The 18,364-nt window shown below is 38.6% G+C and overlaps 1 long non-coding RNA gene and 1 pseudogene across 1 annotated transcript in view; both read right to left on the bottom strand.

Moving 5' to 3' along the window:
* The window catches only part of LOC134737041 (uncharacterized), a 69,576-nt gene that overhangs the window by 47,061 nt on the left and 4,151 nt on the right, over positions 1-18,364 (bottom strand). The window lies entirely within an intron of this gene.
* LOC129485420 (tetratricopeptide repeat protein 14-like) lies at positions 1,185-10,409 on the bottom strand (annotated as a pseudogene).

Genomic DNA, 18,364 nt, shown 5'->3' with positions numbered 1-18,364 from the left:
TCCTCATGTCAGTGGTGACTATTTGTATCTACTTCATGGATTGTTGTATGGACTACATAAAATATTATTGGTTTATCACTCAAACCTAGCATATAGACATTTAAGTATGGTAAGTTTTCTTATTTTATACTATGTAATTAGCTTATTGTTTGTGTTTTTGCCATTTCATCGCTGTACTCACATATAATTTTAAATCTCTTCCTTAGAACTTTCTAAAATATGCACAATATTTTTAGATTCTGACCTATACTTTCCAGCCTTTTATTTCACCACTCTGTTGCTCATACTCTCTTCCCCCTAAGAAACAGGAGTATGATTTTAAAATATTTTCTGATCATTTGCAGCATATTTTTCACTGATGGTCTATGAAAAACTTTTAGGAACGCATTGATTTCCTGTAAATTTTTTTGTGCTTATATACATACACACGCAAAAGTTATACAGATAACTGTATATTTAAACACACATATAATTTATATATTAAAAATAAATAGATACATTCATTTTCATAATTTTTGTGCTTATATACACATATACACACAAATTATACAAATAACTGACATATTTAAACACATATAATTTATACATAAATTATATATGTGTTATTATATATATTACATTCCTGCTTTTAGGACCTCAGCACAAAAATCAATCTTCCCCATGGAATGAAAGAAACATAAAACAATCATCAAAATATTGTTAGGAATACTATACCAAGAACTAAAGTAAAATAACTCAAATCCCTAGTTACACTGAGGTATTTCTACATATCTATATACTCTCCATCATGTTTGAATTTCCAGAAGCAGATCACAAAGTTATCAGTATCATCTTGTGATGATCTAGATAAACTCTTTCAAATGGGAGTGTTGGCTTTTAGGCCAGGAGGTTGAGCCTCAACAAAATCCTATCTTGGTGCTCACACAGCTCCTCCAATCACAGTATCCATTTTTTACCCAAACCCTTCATTCCCTCACTCTTCCACTCCATGTTTATGCTTAATATAATCAGTGTTTTAAGCTTGCTTTTCATTCACCAAAGGCAGAGGTCTATAAACTCTTCAAATGAAACACATTAGCATCCGTAAATATTATTTGGTGTTTATACTACATTGTAGTTTTTTAAAAGTCTTCGTGTTATTTAAATGAATATTCCATACTTTTGGTTCATGGTTTTGCATGCCATCATGACAGATCCCAAAAATTCAACAAAAAGAAGAGTATCAGTTCCAAGGTCTGCTACCAGTATAAAGGATAAGACTTGAGTATTCATCAATGTTAGGAAATTTTTAAAGTCCACACACACTCTGGTAATTATGTCTGCTCCAAATGACACTAGCAAACATGTACAGTATTATGGAAGAATATTTGTAGTTATAATTATATTAACTATAATTTATAATAATTTATATTCTAAATCTAATAAATTCCATTTTAACAAAATAACATCTGCAAATTATTCAAACTCATTAAACCCCCAAATGAAAATATAATCAAAGTAAAATAATTATAAGGCATGTTGGCTTTTGCCAAGTAATGTTTCCATTTAGATAGTGAGGTCCCAGTCCTCTACAACACAGAGTCTTACATACTCATGTTCATATAGTATTTTTTTTTTTTTTGAGACAACGTCTCACTTTGCCACCCAGGCTGGAGAGCAGTGATGCAATCATGGCTCTCTGTAACCTTGACCTGCTGGGGTCCAGTGATCTTCCCCCTTAGCCTCCTCAGAAGCTGGGACTACAGGCACATGCCACCATGTTTGGCTAATGTTTAAAAACAATTTTTGTAGAGATGGGGTCTTGCTATGTTGCCCAAGCTGGTCTCGAACTCCTGGCTTCAAGTGATTCTCTGCTCTCAGCCTCCCAAAGTGTTGTGATTATAAGTGTGTGCCACTGCACTTGGTCATATAGTCTATTTAAAAAAATAAACAACTGTGCAAAAATATTTAATATTTGAACTAATGATACACCCAAAATGATATTTAAAAACATTAAAACATATAATCACTTTCAAAGGCTTAGGGTTTTAAATTTAACAGAAAAGAGAATGAAACAATGTTTGATGAAAATGATGCAAGTGTTCATGCACAGATTAATTTTCTCTCAAACAGCAGGATACCTTGGACCCAGTATAATGGATTCTGGTACACCATCATACAATGAAGAAACAATACTTTTAGAGAATTATCTTTAGGTGAAGAAATTAAAAATGTCAGAGTAAGAAATATACTGTACATAAACATACACATGAAAAGCCTAAAAATCCAGCTGTGACAAGAGACTTACAACTGAATCAAATGCAATTTGAGAAAAGCTACAAAACACTTGCTTTCTGTAATCTCTACATATAATTTTAGAAACAGAGATTTTTGCCCTGGACTGGTATAACTAAAACACCCAAAACTTTTACTAACAGCATTTAGCGTAAAGGTGCTGATTTCCTCGGCATATACATTTTTTGTCTTATTTTCTTTTTCTTTCCCAAATCCACCTATCTGATTAAATATAATGAGTAAATTTTAATTTTTTTTTAATGCTGCTTTCTGAGTGTTCTTAGCTATAAGTCCATCTTGTTCTGGAACCTCTGTTTTGATATCCTGCCCATAATTGTTTTCTCCTTCATATTTTCCTTGATTTGTATTTAATCAGTATCTTAGCTCATGTCTACTGAAATCACATGATCTAGAATAAGTATGTTTTTTGTATCTCTCAACTGACCTCCAGGAGTGGTCTGAGCTTGCTGGTGAAGGGAAATACTTCACAGAACTTGGCTTTTACCTTCTCTAGAGCTCTTTTCTTCCCTCCTACAACCACATCTCCTACAAACATATCCTGTTCAAATCTGCAACCATAAATTTTTGTCTTGTTTCTTGAATTCCTACGGAAGGAATCTGAGGAATTTCTTCTACTGGAAAAACGTCTTTCTGATTTATATGGCTTTTCTGCTTTGCTACTACTTGCCTCGGTTTTATCAGTATTACAAAAATCTCTTGGCTCTTCAGGCCTGTCTCCAAAATAATACAGTATTTCACCTGAAGATGGGGAGAGTATCTATCTTTCTCTTTTACTCATGTTTTTTGATATTGTAATTTATCCTGCTTTTCCAGTAGTTTTTCCACTTCTTGCTTTTGGTTAAGAAAAGATGCTAAAGTATTAGTTGAAACTGGGTTTCACCTTTCCTACTCTATCTATCTGGTTTGAGGATACCCTAAGCGAACGTCTCTTCGAATTTCAAGCAGACTTTGAACAGTTCCTCTTATGTTTCTTATGCTTTTTGTGACTAGAAGAGAATGAGGATGATGCAGAAACAGATTCATCAGCAGAAGAAACAGGAAGAGGAAGTAGTTGATTTTCTTTTCTTCTTTAGCCTTTCTCGCTCCCGCTCTCTCTCTCTTTTTTTTTTTTTTGAGATGGAGCCTCACTCTGTTGCCCAGGCTAGAGTGCACTAGTGCAATCTTGGCTCACTACAACCTCCATCCACCTCCTGGGTCAAGTAATTCTCCTGTCTCAGACTCTCGAGTAGCTGGGACTACAGGTGCACACCACCATGCCCAGCTAATTTTTTGTATTTTCAGTAGAGACGGGCTTTCACCATGTTGGCCAGGCTGGTCTCAAACTCCTCACCTCAAGTGATCTGCCCGCCTTGGCCTCCCAAAATTCTGGGATTACAGGCGTGAGCCACCGAGCTTTGTCACTTGTTCTCTTTTAAGAGCTTATGTAACTTTCTTCACGTGTTTCTGTTTTCTTTGTTTTCTGCTTTTCTTTCTTTTCAGCCTGTTTTTCTCTGAACTTATTTATGAAGTTTCTGCAAAGCCTTTTTTACGTCTTTCAAAGTCTCATCTAAAGCCCAAGCTTTCTTCCAGTGACTTTCAGCATTTAAAAACTTTTCTTCTTCTAACTACCCTCTTCTTTCTACAAGTGTCTGTGAGTTGGAGAGTTTTGTAATGCAAGCTCAAAATCTTCTGTTGCTTTGGTCAGGCTTCCCTTTGGCGTATTTAATCCTCCATGAACTGCCATTGTTTTGTTTGTTTGTTTCTAGAGCTTTATTGTATTCATTCACAGCATCCACATGGCATCCAATCTTAAACTGTAATCTTCACACATTTTAAAGCCCAAGATGCATATTGTTTCTTTCTTAATGCAGAAACAAAATTGTCTTAAGAGAAATTATTGCTCTGCAGGCCTTTTATTAAAGATGGTGGATGGTTGCAGCAACACGAATGGAACTGGAGTACATTATCCTAAGTGAAATAACTCAGAAACAGAAAATCAAATACCGCATGTTCTTCCTTCTAAGTGGGAGCTAAACAATGTGTACACATGTACATATAGAGTAGCATAACAGACATTAGGGACTCAGGAGGGTGGGATGGTGGAAGGAGGATGAGGAAAAAAAAGAGAGAGAGAAAAAAATTACCTATTGGGTACAATGTTCATTATTTGTGTGATGGGTACACTAAAAGCCCAGACTTCACCATTGTGAAATATATCTATGCAACAAAACTGCACTTGTATCCCCTCAATATGTTTTTGGTGGTGGCGTTTTTTTTTGTTGTTGTTGTTGTTTTTAGATGGAGTCTCGCTCTGTCGCCCAGGCTGGAGTGCAGTGGCACACTCTGGGCTCACTGCAACCTCCGCCTCCCAGATTCAAGTGATTCTCCTGCCTCAGCCTCCAGAGTAGCTGGGATTACAGGCATGCACCACCACACCTGGCTAATTTTTGTATTTTTAGTAGAGACGTGGTTTCACCGTGTTGGTCAGGCTCGTCTTGAACTCCTGACCTCGTGATCCGCCCACCTCGGCCTCCCAAAGTGCTATGATTACAGGCATGAGCCACCATGCCTGGCCCTAAATATGTTTTTTTTAAGGTGGTGGATTAGATTAGTCTATTCCTACCTTTTCTAGAAAAAAATTACTCCTGGATTAACAAATCCCACTGAACTCTGCATGACATTTTTATTGGCTCCAAAGAATTGTTATTTAGTTCAACACGCCTCCTGTAGCACAAAGGAAGTTCTTCAGGGCTAATTACACCTAATTTAATACCAGATAGGTGTGGTGGAAGACACGAGGTATCCAGAGACAGTGCAAGCTTTGCATGGCATCTATCAATATCCTTGATTCCAGCTTGAATGATGTCACCAGTTTGATAGTAAGATAAAGAACCCCTATGGTTACTGCGAGAAGACACATTTCTTAATGGACAAAGACCTGTGATTTCTAAGTGGAATGTATCTCCTATGATGCCACTTCATCAACAAATCAACACCATGAAAAATTAAAATTCTTGTATAAAACTAGTTTTTCCAATCACTAAGTCACCATGCTCAATAGTTTGGAAAAACAGCTCTCTCCAATCTATACTAGGTATCTCCATAAATAGTTTTAAAGGCGGCATGGCTGCATAATAATCTTCATTGTCTTCATTAATTTCAGAAGTTGCAGTTGTCTCTGCCTTCCAGGGGTGCAAAAAGCAGATCTGCCTTTTTGAAGAAGAATTTTTGCATTTTATCGTTGTCAACTCTCTTCTCTTTTCTGCTCTATAGTTGCTGCTGGGGCAGAGGGCCCAGGCAGCCTTGGCAGCTAATACCAGGACGCTCCACCAGTGCAGACTGTCCTGCTGTTCGCTCTGGAGCAAGGATAGCAACAATGGCCCTGTAGCAAATCAGAGACTGCCACAGAAGGTCTCAGCCAACGGCTAGAGATTGCTGGGCCTGACAGCCGATGGGAACCTGAGGAGGAAGCCTGGAGACCACTGGAGGCACAGAGCACCGTCACTTAGATGATCTTTCACATTGATTTAGAGGGATAAGTATTGCTATTTTTACTCTGTTATAAAGATTTGTCTTCTCAATCTTAAAATTTCTAATTCAGGAGTTATAAGATAAAAAAAAAAACAAGCATTTTTTAAATGCCAATGTGGCCAAGTATGCTGATTATTATCTAAGTGCTCTATCACATCCATTCTCCAGGTTTCTCTGCCTTGTTCTTTGTCCTGGAGGCTAACCTCTATTAAGTGTATCTGCATAATTTGCCTTAGAATTTCCTGTTTGAAGTTGAGTTAATGAAATGTTCTGGCCAATGTTTGGAGTATGGAAAGAAAAGATGCTAAGGGATCCTTTGAATGAACCATCTTTTTCCTGCTGAGACCCTGGCTGATGTTTGTCCTGGAAGTGGCCTCACTAGGCAGACTCTCAAAATAGGATTCCAGGATTACGGTGCTCACAATATTTACATATTTGAATGCATAGGTAACATCTTGATGCCTCACTAGGCAGACTCTCAAAATAGGATTCCAGGATCAGGGTGCTCATATATTTGAATGCATAGGTAACATCTAATAGTGTGCAATGTATCATGCAATGGCATCACGTTACTCAAATTCCTACTGAAGGTGACAAGTGATGAAGTGCAGGGAGAGGATAAAGTGATGCCAGATCAAATAGATGGGGCACTTAGCAGTTATGGCAACAATGTGGTGGATTGTAGGGGTGGACTGGGTGCTTCTGGCTACTCTGGGGAGTGTATATAAAGAAAAAAGATAACCTTAAAGTCTAGAATACCCAGCTCAAAGCACATCAATGGAAAACTAATAGCTTGAAAATGTCAGAAGCACCTAGGAAACATATTTTGTAGGAAGGAAGGCTTGAGTAACTCTACCAGGTAAAGAATTCTGTGCAGACAATGTGCTGGTGAAGGATAAGAGAATGGATGTTGAAAGTAGGAAGCTATTGTTGTCAGTTTAGGTCTTGTGACCAGCTAGTTTTAAGTTAATTGTTTTTCCCCTTTTCCATCATACATTTTTTAAAGAGAACTAATGGTAGCTAACATTATGATTTAGGTTCCAGTAGGAAGTGTGACAGAGCTGACAACACTCAGCAGTGACACTGTGGCTGATAAGACTTTATGCTTCTCCTGTGTCGAGGTCAAAAATTTTTATTCAGGCAAAGGTCAAGAACGGATGCTGAGTGGCAGAAGAGGTGAACTGTGCTGATTATTCTGTTTGCTTCCCCCTACTCATGCCTTGATTCATAGCATGCCCTTTACCCTGGGTATCGCAGGACACTGACCTCTATAAATTCCATTACCAGGGTTCTCTTGCCTTTTTGCTTCCAGTTGGGTTTGACCAAAGGGATGCCACAGCAGGTTATTGGATGGCAGGAGGAGAAAGAGGATGGAGTATTTTCCTGTAACTTCTACCTTTGCTTGGCCACAGTTTTGGCGGTGGCTGCATTGTATGGTCACAGCTTCTATCGAGCAATTTCTCTTCTATGGCTCCAAACTTTTTCCAGGCTCTGGAAACACTATTTCCAATTCTTGCCCCTTTAGTTTTGGGGTGACAATGATTTCCCGCTATTGCTAGTCCCTAAGTGTTACATCACACGTTTTTGTTTCCTTAACCTTGTCCATAACTCTTTAGATAATATTTTTATTAAGCTCACTCAGTTACAGCCTTTGTGTTTTCTGTTTATTTCCTGCTATTCCATTGACTGATACATTATGGAAAGGAAGAGAAATTGAGAGGGACCAGATGAAGGCAACCATTGGCATTGGGATGCAGTTGCAAGTGGTGGAGCAGATGCAGCTAAGAAGGCAGAAAGCAGAATTCAGAAAATATGGGCACAGGCTCGGTGCTGTGACTGATGCCTGTAATCCTAGCACTTTGGGAGACTCAGCAGGAGAATCACCTGAGGCCAGGAGTTCAAGACCAGCCTGAACAACATACCAAGACCTCGACTCTACCAAAAATTTAAAAATTAGCCCGGTGTGGTGGCATGTGCCTGAGTCTCAACTACCTGGGAGGCAGAAGCAAGAGGCTGAGCCCAGGAGATCGAGATTGTAGTGGGCTATGATCACACTACTGCACTCCAATCTGGGTGACAGAGAGAGACCCTGTCTCAAAAAATAAAATAAAATAAAAATCTTCTTGAGACGATAATAGGGTCTCCCGAAAGAGACCTGGGAAATTTCTTAGTACCTTCAGTGATTGATTTAAAAACAATTTGTAAAGTTGGTCATTCTTCCCTCTATTTTGTTACTGTTCATCTGTTTCATTTGAGAGTGATATCTTTTGACTTTTCCTTACACTTTGGAGGTTTTTGGGCCCAGTGTACCCTGCATAATAATGACAATTATGCTTCAAGATATGTTTTCAAGATAGTGTTTACCGACTTTTTGATAAGCTTTTTGTCAGCCTATCTAATGAAGAACCATGAGTTACAGACTCAGGTAATCAAAAACAAGTTTATTCCCACTACTTTATTTTCACATATTTATCGTGAGATACTTTTGCTAAATGGGTCTGTAGAAATTTCAGGCTTTGTGTCCCTTTCTGTCTTTAATAAGACATGTTCAACAGATTTAGAGCTCACCCAAATCCAGTATAATCTCACTTAAAAAACAAACAACAACAAACAAAAACAAACAAACAAAAAGAAAAGGTCTTGCTCTGTTACTGAGGCTGGAGTGCAGTGGCAAGATCATAGCTCACCACAAACCTTGAACTCCTGGACTTAAGTGATCCTCTTGCCTCAGCCTCCTGAGTAGCTTGAACTACAGGGATTCATCCAGCTAATTTTTTATTTTTTGGTAGAGACAAGGTCTTGTTATGTTGCTCAGGCTGGTGTTGAGCTCCTGGCCTCAAGCAATCCTCCTTCCTTGGCCTCCTAAAGGGCTAGGATTACAAGCACGAACCACTATACTCGGCTCTATAATCTCATCTTGATTCTTATATCTGCAAAAATCTTATTTCCAAATAAGGTCACATTCTAAGGCTCTGGGTGGGCATGAATTTCGCGGGCATGGGAGGGCGGGGTTCTCTATGAACCTGTTACAAGGCCACTGAACTTCATGAGGTGCTAGGTACAGGGTTGCCTTCCTGTCAGGGGAGCTGGTGTGGGCTCAGCAGGTAGTACAGACAGGCTTCCACAAGAAGCAGAGATGCCAAAGCAGCCAAGACACTGGGGACTTAAGGAGGCAAGGGCAGCCTGTGTGCAAGAGAAGCAGAAGCAGCAGACGTTGTTTTTAGCTGTGAAAGATTTTCTGAACTGAAAATTAAACAGAGGTATTCTAAGATTTTGGTGGGGTTTTTTTTGTCTGTTTGTTTTGATTTTTTTTCAAAACCTTTGACTTCTTTCCCCTTTTGAAACACTTTGTTTTCTGTTATCTATTGAAGCTCATTCTCCTTGCTTCTCTCACATTGGATCTCAGACTTCTTTCCTGGCATGTTTGCCTACACCAGACTCTAATGGCCGCTGTCCTGAACCCACCTTCCTCTTTTCATGATTATAAATTGTAGCAGATGACACATTATATGAATGTATCGTAATTTACTTAGCCAATATCCTACTGAGGGTCATTCATATGTTTTGAATTTGGGGCTATTGCATATCATACTCTGGCGGACAAACATATATGTATACACAAACACTGTACAAATCATATATATTGAAAATAAATATATTATTACACATGTAATTATTTTCTTACAGTGAATTCCTAGGAACGTCTACAGACATTCCTGTTTGTCACACCTGAGTTCTGGAAGGTGGAACCTAGGGAAGCTGCTTAACATTTTGCAGTGCACAGAACATCCACCCCCTACTCTGCCCACAATCCCAACGAAGACTGTTCAGGCCCAAAATATCAATAGTGACGAGGCTGACAAATCCTGTCTATATCCCTGCTCTTGACAGGCACAAGGGGAAGCCCAGGAATTTCAGGTCTTTGTTTCTGTACTCTAACACACATATGGTTTTGCAAATAACCTTTTTTGCTCCATCTCCTGCCACTGCCTATGTCCTAAAACCCTTTCCCTGTGTCCTCTGGAATTCATCAGTTATCAATAAAATACTCCTTTCTTCAAGATCTTTTCTGAATGGTGTCTTCACCTACTTGCTCTCATTAAACCTGGCTTCTGGTAACACTCCTAGCCCTGCAACCCTCTTAAGCAGTGGCTGTTTTCTCAGCTACATCCATTATACCACTGGGAATGGAGTAGTGGCATGTTACTTGCTGTTCTCTGAAGCTTCCAAACCCGTATCACTCTATCCCTAAAAACACACAGCTTTTCATCACACATCATTACATCTTAATATTTACTGTTTCTTTTTGGGGGTAGGCTCTACCTCAACTCAAGTCATTGCCCTTAGTCTATTAAAGATTCTAGTTCCTGGTTCGCTATAATTCCATGCAATAATATTCTTATTACAATTATTGGTTATTTTAGCACCTATGCAGATAATCCTTTTCACAACCTGGCCTCTCATTTCCCTGACCTTTTCTTCTCTCTATCTCAGTTATCTCAGTTACTCACTCTCTGAACTTTGTCATTGCCAATAACAGCGGCTCCTCCATTATCTTCCTTATAAAGATCCCACTTTCCAACCCAACAGTCTCTTTTCAGCATTTTTTTCTCCAGTACTTCAGCTCCAACAATCCTTTGGCCCCACTCCACCAGAAAAAAAGCCACTCATTCTACCAGTTGTCTCCATCTCTTATCTCTCTCAGGTCCATATTTCCTTCTGTGTCTGGCTTAAATTGCATAGTGAGTCATTAATGTCGTTCTTTTGCATGTATGCCACACACCCTTGTTCTGCTTAATATTTATCTTCATCTACTCTGTGCCAACATCTGAGAAGCTGAACATGGCTGAAGAAAAATCACAGTTATGATTGGTCTCACCTTCATTTTTTTTTTTCTTTTACCAATACCTCCAATGGGCCCCATAAAGCTTTCTAGGAATTTTGTTATACTTTGCTAATTTATTCATTCCCCTATACTCCTAGGTCACTGATTCGCAGCTATGGCCTGCCCCATGACTTGTAGCATCAGCTTTACTTGGGAAGAATGTCAGAAATGCAAACTTTTTGCCCCACCCCAGACCTATTAAATCAGGGACTCAGGGTGTGAAGCCTACACATCTTTGCTGTAACAAGCTATATTAGTCCGTTTTCACATTGCTATAAAGAACTACCTGAGGCCGGGCACGGTGGCTCATGCTTGTAATCCCAGCACTTTGGGAGGCCGAGGCGGGCGGATCACGAGGTCAGGAGATCGAGACCACGGTGAAACCCCGTCTCTACTAAAAATACAAAAAATAGCCAGGCGTGGTGGCAGGCGCCTGTAGTCCCAGCTACTCGGAGAGGCTGAGGCAGGAGAATGGCGTGAACCCGGGAGGCGGAGCTTACAGTGAGCCGAGATCGCGCCACTGCACTCCAGCCTGGGTGCCTGGGTGACAGAGCGAGACTCCGTCTCAAAAAAAAAAAAAAAAAAAAAAAAGAACTACCTGAGACTGCACAATTTATGAAGAAAAGAGGTTTCATTGACTCACAGTTCTGCAGGCTGTACAGAGGCATGGCTTGGCAGGCCTCAGGAAACTTACAATCATGGCAGAAGGTGAAGGGGAAGCCAGCATATCTTACATGGTGGGAGCAGGAGGAAGAAAGAGCGAAGGTGCAGGTGCTACACACTTTTAAACAACCAGATCTCATGCGAATTCAATCATGAGAGGGCACTAGGGGCATGGCGCTAAACCATTAGAAACCACCCCCATGATCCAATCACCTCCCTTGAACATTGAGAATTACAATTCAGTGTGAGATTTGGATGGGGACACAGAGCCAAACCATATCACATGCCCTTCTGGCGATTCTGATGCACACTCAGGCTGGAGAACCTACGTGCTAGCTCCTACCAGAGAGTTAAATCTGACTCATCACTGGTTTTGCTTGTTTTAATTTTTTAAGTAGTTGAATTGAGACATAACTCATATACCATAGAATTTACCTATTTAAAGTGTACAATTCAATGGCTTCTAGTATATTCAAAGACTTGTGTAAACATTACCAAAACCAATTTTAGAACATTTTCATTACCAAAAAAAAAAAAAGAGAAATCCCATGCCCTTGAGCTGTTGTCTCTCAATCCCCTCATCTTTCCTATCTTTAGGTCTAAAGTTGATTTTGAATTAATTTTTATGTACAGTGTGGAGTAGGGGCCCAAGTTCATTCTTTGCTTGTGCTATTCAATTGTTGCTGTCTGTTTTCATAAACAATGTTTTACTGAAACTTAGCCACACCCATTCATTTACATATTATCTATAGATGCTTTAATACTACAACTACAGAGTGTGTAGTTGAGACAGAGACTGTATGGCTTAGAAATCCCAAAATGTTTATTAGCTAGTCTTCTGCAGAAAAAGCTTGCTGACACCTGTCCTAAAGGATGACTTTGTATTTTCTTGTTTCCTCAAACCTCCAATACTTTCTTTGCACATAACTCTCAGCTGAAGGCTCTGCTGGTGACTTTGTGAAATTTAAAATGATTATTAAATAGAAGAGCATTTCCACAAGTTCCCATCACTAGATGTATCAACTCTGTTACATCTGAGCTTATATTCTTTACCTTCTTCCTTGCTTCTACTTAAGACCAACCCTCCACTTGTGTATGAGGTTGCATACCATTAATTTTTCACTCTCTTGAATCATTCCCATCAGCATACAGACATGCTATAATATTAATCATCATTAAGAATAACTTTTCCTGATCTCACTTTTCTTCCTGCAGTAACCACTATGTTTATCCCCCTTTACTATAATACTCCGTGGAAGGGATGTCTCTATTTACTGTGTAATTCTCTTTATATCTCTTTTTAAAACTTACGTAAGTTTTATTTCCATGCCTGTTGATTGAAACTACTCAACTCCACACCTCAAAGCTATAAAAGCCATCTATGACAAACCCAAACCAATCATACTGAATGGGCAAAAGCTGGAAGCATTCCCCTTGAAAACCAGCACAAGACTGATGCCCTCTCTCACTACTCCTATTCAACATAGTATTGAGAGTCCTGGCCAGAGAAATGTGGCAAGAGAGAGAGATAAAGGACATCCAAATAGGAAGAAAGAAAGTCAAAACATCCCTCTTTGCAGATAACATGATTCTACATCTAGAAAACCCAATAGTCTTGGCCCAAAATCTCCTTAAGCTGATAAACAACTTCAGTGAAGTTTCAGGGTACAAAATAAACATACAAAAATTACTAACATTCCTACACTCCAATCACAGTCAAGCTGAGAGCCCAATCAGGAATACAATCCCATTCACAATTGCCACACACAAAAAATAAAATCCTAGGAATACAGCTAACCATGAAGGTGAAAGATCTCTACAATCAGAATTACAAAATTCTGCTCAAAGAAATCAGAGATGACACGAACAAATGGAAAAACATTTCATGCTCTTGGATAGGAAGAATCAATATTGTTAAAGTGGTCATACTGCTTGATATGGTTTGGCTCTATGTCCCTACCCAAATCTCATCTCCGATTGTAATCCCCATAATCCTCACATGTCAAGAGAGAAAACCGGTGGGAGGTGATTGGACCATGGGGGCAATTTCCCCCATGCTGTTCTCAAGAGAGTGAGTGAATTCTCATGAGATCTGATGATCGTATAAGTGGCAGTTTCCCCTTCTCTCATCTGCTGCCATGTAAGACATGCCTGCTTCCCCTTGTGCCATGATTGTAAGTTTCCTATCACCTCCCCAGCCATGCAGAACTGTGAGTCAATTAAACCTCTTTCCTTTATAAATCACCCAGTCTCAGGCAGTTATTTATAGCAGTGTGAGAATGGACTAATACACTCCCAAAGCAATTTATAGATTCAATGCTATTCCTACCCAACTGCCAATGACATTTTTGACAGAACTAGGAAAAACGATTTTAAAATTCATATGTAACCAAACAAGAGCCTGAATAGCCAAGGCAATCCTAAGAAAAAGAACAAAACTAGAGGCATCACACTACCTGACTTCAAACTATACTACAGGGCTACAGTAACCAAAACAACATGGTACTGGTACAAAAACAGACTCATAGACCAATAAAGCAGGATAGACAGTCCAGAAATAAGGCCACACACCTACAACCATCTGATATTTGACAATGCTGACAAAAAGCAATGGGGAAAGGATTTCCTAGTTAATAAATGGTGCTGGGATAATTAACTTGCCCAGCATAGAAGATTGAAACTGGACCCCTTCCTTATACCATATACAAAAATCAACTCAAGATGGATTAAAGACTTAAATGTAAAACCAAAAACTAGAAAAACTCTGGAAGACAACCTAGGCAATACCATTCTAGACATAAGAACTGGCAAAGATTTTATGATGGAGACATCAAAAGCAATTGCAACAAAAGCAAAAATTAACAAATGGGATTTAATTAAACTAAAGAGATTCTGCACAGCAAAAGAAACTATCAACAGTGTAAACAGACAACTACAGAATGTGAGAAAATTTTTGCAAACGATGCATCTGACAAAGTTCTAATATCCAGTATCTGTAAGGAACTTAAACAAATTTACAAGAAAAAAATAACCCATTTAAAACTGGGCAAGGCATCAATAACAGACTGGATAAAGAACATATGGTACATATACACCGTGGTATACTATGCAGCCATAAAATCAATGAGATCATGTCCTTTGCAGAGACATGGATGGAGCTGGAGGCCATTATCCTTAGCAAACTAACACAGGATCAGAATACCAAATATGGCATGTTCTCACTTATAAGTGGAAGCTAAATGATGAGAACACATGAACAGATAGGGGGAATAAGACACACTGTGGTCTTTTGGAGGGTTGAGGGTGGGAGGAAAAAGAGGATCAGGAAAAATAACTAATGGGTACTAGATTAATACCTACATGATGAAATAATATTACAACAAACCTCCATTACACAATTTACCTATGTAACAAACCTGCACTTGTACCCCTGAATTTAGAAGTTGAAAAAAAAAATGGACAAAGGTCATAGGCAGCCACTTTTCAAAAGAAGACATATGTGCAGCCAAGAAGCATATGAAAAAAAGCTCAACATCACTGATCATTAGAGAAATGCAAATCAAATTTTATTTCTTCATTAGATTTACAGGAAACTACATTTTCCTGAAAATGTGGTTCTAAAGCCTTTTAAAATAAACTTCTACTCTTGCTCTGAAACTTGCTTCAGTCTCTTTTTATTCCTGATGCCCCTCAGTTGAATTATTTCTTCTGAGAAGGCAAGAACTGAGGTTGCTGCAGACCCATAAGGATTAGCCACTGGTAACTTGGATATTATTTACTGGTTAACATAATGAGAATCTCAAACCTGAGTTGTTTCTCTTACCCTGCCCTTCAAATGTCTTTGCCATTTTAGTTAAAGACAACTTATTGCTTCTAAATCGTTGAGGCCTAAAATCTTAGTGTTACTATTGACTCCTCTTTCTTTCAAATTCCACATCTGAAAGTTGGCTGGGAAAGTTTTAAGGAGAAAATGGTTTTTTTTTGTTTTTGTTTTGTTTTTTTAATTTTCTGTCTGGAGGGCAAAGGCCTAGCTGCAGGCATTCTGGAAGCAAAGAAAGGAAGGGGTTTAAGGTTCCCTATGCAGTAAGTAAACTTTGGCTCAATCCTCCTATTGTCAGCCCCTCATCCTCCACTCACTTTATTTTTATCCACCTTCCCTCATTTTGTTCCTTTTTCATTTCTCTGTTTTCTCCAGGTCCAAATCTACTTCTTCCCATAACTGCACAGATCCCTCAGACCCCCACTGTGTGTAGGGCAGCTAGTTGATCCTGGTGGATTTCAAAGACACATAACTCAAGTCTCTGACTTTTAGAAGTAAAAACATTAGGGCTGGGAGTGGTGGCTCAGGCCTGTAATCCCAGTACTTTGGGAGGCTGAGGCAGGTGGATCACCTGAGGTCAGGAGTTTGAGACCAGCCTGGCCAACACGAAAGAAACCCCTGTCTCTACTAAAAATACAAAAACCTAGCCAGACGTGGTGGCGGGCACCTGTAATCCCAGCTACTCGGGAGGCTGAGGAAGGCGAATCATTTGAACCTGGGAGGCAGAGGTTGTAGTGAGCCGAGACCGTGCCATTGCTCTACAGTCTGGGCAACAAAGCAAAACTCCATCTCAAAAAAAAAAAAAAAAAAAAAAAGAAGTAAAAATATTAGTGATTAGTGTGGTGCTTGCCTTGACACATCTTTGGCATATTAGGCATTCAGTTTCTTAGGGTAGAAGGAGTATTTATCTTAACTATGTTCACAGAACAATTAACAAACATTTTGGAATTAACCTGTGTATATAGGTGCAGACAACACTCTGTTTATTAAATTCTTGCCTTTTGTGTATGTGTGTGTGTGGCTTACTGTTGTTTTGTTTTAGAATCTTGGGGTTGTTCAATAATAGTAAATAAGACAAAAACGTCTGTTTCTATCATGGGCAATGTCAACAGTTTACCATCCAATGAGAGCATCCTCCTCTGCTTTTCTTTTTCTGTCCTTTTTATATTCTATTATGTTTGTTTCTGGGAGCTACACAGATGGCAGTTATCATGAGAGTCAGTTGAATGTCAGGGATCCTTTTTCCATTTTACTTTACATTTTTTTGCTGTGGCCTTGCCTATACTTCAATTGTTTTTCCTAGCTGCTACTTCTTACATGGCTGTATATATATATGTGTGTGTGTGTGTGTGTGTGTGTGTGTATATATGTGTGTGTGTGTATATGTGTGTATATGTATATATATATATTTATGTTCCCCCTATCTGTTCATGTGCTCTCATCATTTAGCTTCCACTTATAAGTGAGAACATGCCGTATATACATATATATATATACATATATATATATATTCTTTTTATTTCCTTCTCCTCTCAATAGTGAAATAACTACTGTAAAAGGTTGCTTTCATTCAGTTGATCCAGACTGCGACTGGAAGGAAAAATCCTGACTCCTCTTTTATTTCCTGAGAAAAGGAAAATAGTTCAGAGCAGTCTGAGGAATGTGAGCTGTGCAAAATTTATCAGGCCCAGAGAGTCATGAGTATAGTGGCGGTGGAGGAGGACAATTATTTAAAGCAATTTTGTTCCTAACTAGCTGCCTTATCCATTATCTCCATGTTCCTGGGATTTGTGATACAAAGAACAATGTATGGCCAATCGATAGCAATAATGTAAATTATTGGTAAATAACTTAGGAACTGCCTTTTCCTTTCCTTTAAAAATTTACTTGTACCTGCTGCTAATGGGAGTGTATATTCAGGGCAAGTTGAATATATGCCCTCTGGTTCTAGTCCTCAAACTTCAACCAAATAAACTCTTCACTTATTAAGTTTGCCTCAGTTTTTTCCTTTAGGTCAACACTCCTAAACCTGTTCTGCTAGCTGTCTCCAGCTCAACTCCCAGATTACTTGTATGTTTTATTTGTGCTTTAATTTTTTCCCATCTTCTTCCCCAATTTTTTCTTAGTTCTTTGAAGCATCTTTTCTTTTGAGACTTTCGCTCAAAAGAGGATGGGGAAGCGAACTGGATTTTCTTCCTGGATTTGCATACATTAGATCCATTATGTCAGTGAGATATATCCTGAAATTTGCATTCCCCAAATTTGCTTACATTATTATAAAATATAACTGTCATGCATTCATTACAGTGAAGTGTAACTGAAAATTCAAAAGTCCTGTTAGACTTGTGGTAACAGTTACTAAGCGGCCAGTTACGAGCAGCAAATCTGCTGAGTGAGGTGTACCACACGTGTAACTCTCAAAAGAAGCCACAGACTCTTGGGAAGTTTTTTTAAAACATTAGAAGCCAATAAAAGTTGGCCCTAAAATGTCAAGAGGCTTGGAATTTTCTTGAAATTTTTTCAAGAAGGATTCCCTAAATATGACTAATGACTAATGGCAGAGGAGGTAAACTAGGAATTCATTTTCTTTCCTTCTTTCATCTAAGGGTGGTGGTCGTGGGGAAGAACAGTCCTGGTTGTAGGAAGTGAGATTTAGATTTACCTGTGGGTGGTTCCTGCTCTTGTTTTACCTGAATTGATTTTTAAATTCTTTGCAGGTAAAAAAGGTGTATGTCATTTACAAGATAATATGGGAGTTAGGCAACAATAGTAATTGTAATTTAAAAACTTTTCTTTCCTAAATTACTTCTTATTTTGAATTTGCAATTTCTGCCTATAAGAAAGTTCTATTTACATTAAGTAGAATAATTTATTAGGGTGGACATATCATAGATGATATTGTAAAAAATGCTGTTCATTTAAGAAATACAATTAGTCTTGACTTGATGTCATCCATAGGTTCTTGGAAACTATGACTTTAAGCAAAATGACATATATATGTATGTAACAAAACCATTTTTTCTCATCAATGTTATAACAAAACTATATTGAATAAAATTATGTTATTCAATGACCTGCTGCATGTTGTTTTGCTTAAAGTCACAGTTTCCAAGAACCTGTTGATGATGTTAAGTGAGGACTTTACTGTATAAAATTTTGAGAAATAAATGGAACACATTTAGGAGCATGCT

This window comes from Symphalangus syndactylus, chromosome 6 (assembly GCF_028878055.3).
Source record: "Symphalangus syndactylus isolate Jambi chromosome 6, NHGRI_mSymSyn1-v2.1_pri, whole genome shotgun sequence".
NCBI classification, from domain to species: domain Eukaryota; kingdom Metazoa; phylum Chordata; class Mammalia; order Primates; family Hylobatidae; genus Symphalangus; species Symphalangus syndactylus.
This window is presented reverse-complemented; position numbering and strand designations above follow the sequence as displayed.